The sequence below is a fragment of the Delphinus delphis genome, chromosome 1, assembly GCF_949987515.2.
Source record: "Delphinus delphis chromosome 1, mDelDel1.2, whole genome shotgun sequence".
Taxonomy (NCBI): Eukaryota; Metazoa; Chordata; class Mammalia; order Artiodactyla; family Delphinidae; genus Delphinus; species Delphinus delphis.
In genome coordinates, this window is record NC_082683.1 from 107,147,186 (window position 1) to 107,150,685 (window position 3,500).

General features: G+C 48.8%; 1 non-coding gene across 1 annotated transcript; it reads left to right on the top strand.

Annotated features, from left to right (window-relative positions):
* The first annotated feature begins 2,073 nt into the window (after nucleotides 1-2,073).
* Nucleotides 2,074-2,237, top strand: LOC132416671 (U1 spliceosomal RNA). The gene has a single exon (XR_009517684.1). It is a non-coding gene; the product is annotated as a U1 spliceosomal RNA (small nuclear RNA).
* Nucleotides 2,238-3,500: the final 1,263 nt, after the last annotated feature.

Here is a 3,500-nt window from a genome sequence, read left to right on the forward strand (position 1 = left end):
GGTGTGCTTGGTATGGCTGCGTCGGAAAAAAGATCAGGTCAAAAGGAAACGTGAAAAGGAGCGAAAGCAAGCAGAGGCATGGATGAGACAGCGAGACCTCCCAGGAAGCCCGTGAGGAGGCTCGGGCCAGATCCTGAGAAATAAAAATTGCTTTTATTAAGTAGCAGAATGGAGAGGGAGAATCGGAGAAGAGCATGAAAGAGAGAAAAGCACGAACATCTGTAGGTGTCCAAGAGTAAAACAGCAAAAGCAGTGTAGATATATTTACCTTCAAAAAATTACGGGAAGTGCAGTGACTGCCAGCCTGCCTGTGGCGCATCATGACCGTATGGTGGTTAATACTATGTGGTGGCCGCAGTAATCTCGGCTCAAATCTGAGCTATAGTAGGATGGTGTCTGTGACTGGTCTCTCGGTTTGCTTTTTTTTTTTTTTAACATCTTTATTGGATTATAATTGATTTACAATGGTGTGTTAGTTTCTGCTCGGTTTGCTTTTAATGCCAGCACCAGCAACGCCCCTTAAGAAGCGGTCAGAGAGCAGAGTATGCCGCCGGCCACACAGCGCGATGCGGTCAGAAGAGGAGTAAATCCCACGGTGCACAAACCTGCGGGTGGCGTTGTCTCACCTCTGAACAGAAAATGTCTCTAAGGGTGAAATACAGCCTCTCAAGGAGGCTTGTCTGTACGTTCCGCTAATTAAACAGTGCCGTCATGACCGTTTTTCTGGTAAAGATCATTCAAGTATCAGTGTTGGGTTTTTTTCTAAACGAAAACGAGGTTTTAATGAGTTTACAATAAAATGCAAGCTAGTTGTCATCATCTACACCAGCTTGTCTCCATCCATCATCCACTAATTTTTATGGGAACAGTAAATCTACAGTTCACATAGAGTTAAAAGCACAAATCTTTAAAGCACAGTTTTTTGAATTTTAGCAAATGTAACTATTACCCAGATCAAGTTATAGAATATTGCCATCATCCCAGAAATGTCCGCTGAGCCTCTTTCCAGGCAATTCCTACCTTCTCTCTCTTAGTTGATTACTATTTTGAGGTCTCTTGCCGAAATTACTATTGCCTGCTATTGAAATTCAAATGAATGAATGTATTTTTTTTTTGTATCTGGCTTTTTAAATACAACATTATGTTCATTAAACATAACTATATTATCGTGTATATCACTTCTTAATTTTGGTATTGTCGGAGTAATTTTGGTGTTATTTGTTGTTATTTGGTGAATATTCTTGGTGTTTTGATGAATATTCTATACCAATCTTTTTGTATACTTGTGCATTCATAGAAGTACTGCGACTGCTGGGTCATGGAGTAGGAACAAGATTAACTTTATTAGAAACTGACAAATACTCTAGAATGGTTTCAAACCAGTAACTATGGTTGGAATTTCTCTGCATTCTTGTCAGCATTTGGTGTAGTAATTCTTTTAAATATAGCCATGCTGGAGGGTGTGTAATGATATCTCCGTATAGTATTAATGAGCATTTCCCTAATGAATAAAAATGTCAAGAATATTTTCTTATAACTTCTGGCCGTTAAGATATCTTCCTTTGTGATCCAGGACGACCTTGGCTTAGCCTTCCCAGGAAAAGGAAACAGCGTCGGGTGGTCAGTCGCTGTGCAGGTGGATCCTCCCGAGGCGTCTCTCCGAGACAGAGACCCAGACCTGGGGTGTTTGGAGCGGCGACATGTGCAGATCAATGACTGGCACGGCATCAGCGCCCCCTTCCGGTATCCCAGGCCTTTGCCGTCTCCACGCACTCCTCAGTTAAGCAAGGGCAGAGAACAACAGAGACAGCGCAATGGCTGCGGGTTGGTCTGTTTGGAGCCGCTGCTGAAAGGTGGTCGGTGTTGTGAGCTGTGCAGCGAGTTCTCCTGTATGTGTGTGTGGGGGGGGGGGGGGAGATTGGGGAGGAGATGTGGGAGGGGAGGTCTTCGCTTGAATTCCTTTGAGGAAAACGGTTTAGAAAAACAGCGTGGGGTGGGTGGAAGGGAGGGTGGCGACCCTGAGTGAACCTTGGAGGGGTGGGAGGCTGCACTGTGCCTGCGGGGTATGTGCCCCTAGTTACCTGGCAGGAAAGATGCCATGATCACGATGGTGGCTTTCCCAGTGCGACGCTTGTCCATTGCACTCAGGTAGTGCTGACTTTAGAGATTTCCCCAAATGTGGGAAACTTGACCTCGGAATTTGCGCTAGTAGGGGTATGTATTTGCGCTCTCCGCTATCTCTCTGTGTACGGCAGGGGAGTTCTCTTCCGTGGTGCCTCACTGCACTCCACTGGCTCAGGCCCAGGGCGAGAGGCTCCCCACACCCAGGGCTCCAACACACATCTTCCTGGCTTTCCTATTCCGGGACCAAAGTGTATGGATGGGCCCTGCTACCTGCTTCAGGCCTCCAGTCTGCAGGCTTGCCGGCAGGCATCTGCAAGAGAAAGGCCACATGGTGGGGGTGGTGGGGAAGTGTGGGAGAAGTCACCCAAAGGCCTCGAGCTCCACAGTCCCTTTGGGGCCAGATCGGCACCCCTTCCAGGAACATGGAGGCCAGAGGCCTGCCTTCGCAAGGAGGCTCCGGGGGCCAGAGCGCTGTATCCCTGCCCCGGGTTAGCCAACTCTTTTGGTCTCTCACCCGGCTTTCCCTTCTCCTTCCTCCCGTTCCACCCCAGCTGCGTTCTTGGGGACAGTAAGCTGTACCCTATCACCCCCTAACCCACGCGTAATGACCCCGTCCCTTCTCCAGTGCTTATGAAGAGAGCTGAATCGACGTTTTCTAACAACGGGAGGAGAGAGAACCTGCGGCGACAGGAGGCAACCCGTTCCCTTGCTGTTTCTTTTGGCACAGCCCATTGAGGGGCCCGGCTCAGGAGCCTGGAATCGTCCCTCCTACTTGAGGGACCTGGGTCGCACGCGGCCCACGGAACCGGCCAAGTTGGCGTCTCTCCCACTTCCTCTCAGGGAACAGCAGGAAATCCTGCAGGGTCCACTCTTACCCAGAAGAGACACCCGGGAAATGATCCAGCAGAAGCCCGGACCCTGCTCGATGGACCACTTCGGAGCGACACTTCTGTCGGCCGGTTCTTGAGAGGAGAAATCATTTAGGACGAGGCGTTCTTCAGTGTCTTGTCTCAGACAAGAGTGAAGGAGGGTGATTCTTCCAAGAAGCTGGCAGTCCTGATACCTGTGGTCGCAGAGAGGCTTGTGGAGCAAGAGCGCCCTCTCTCGACCAGGGTTATCCAGCTGTTTCCGCCTCCGCCTCTTCCTCCTCTTCTCCTCCTTCCCCTGTCGTTTTCTATCCTGGTGTTCCTTGAGTACTTATCTTCCTTTTGTGCCTCGGAACCTCTCACCCTCTACCATGGATTATACATTTTCCTGGGTTGTTCTGAGCTTCAAATAAGGAAATGTATGTAAGAGTGCCACAAATGCTCAAAAATTTTGATCTCATTATTTTATCAGTAACATCATCTGAATCATCAGGATTGTCTAACTCCCTT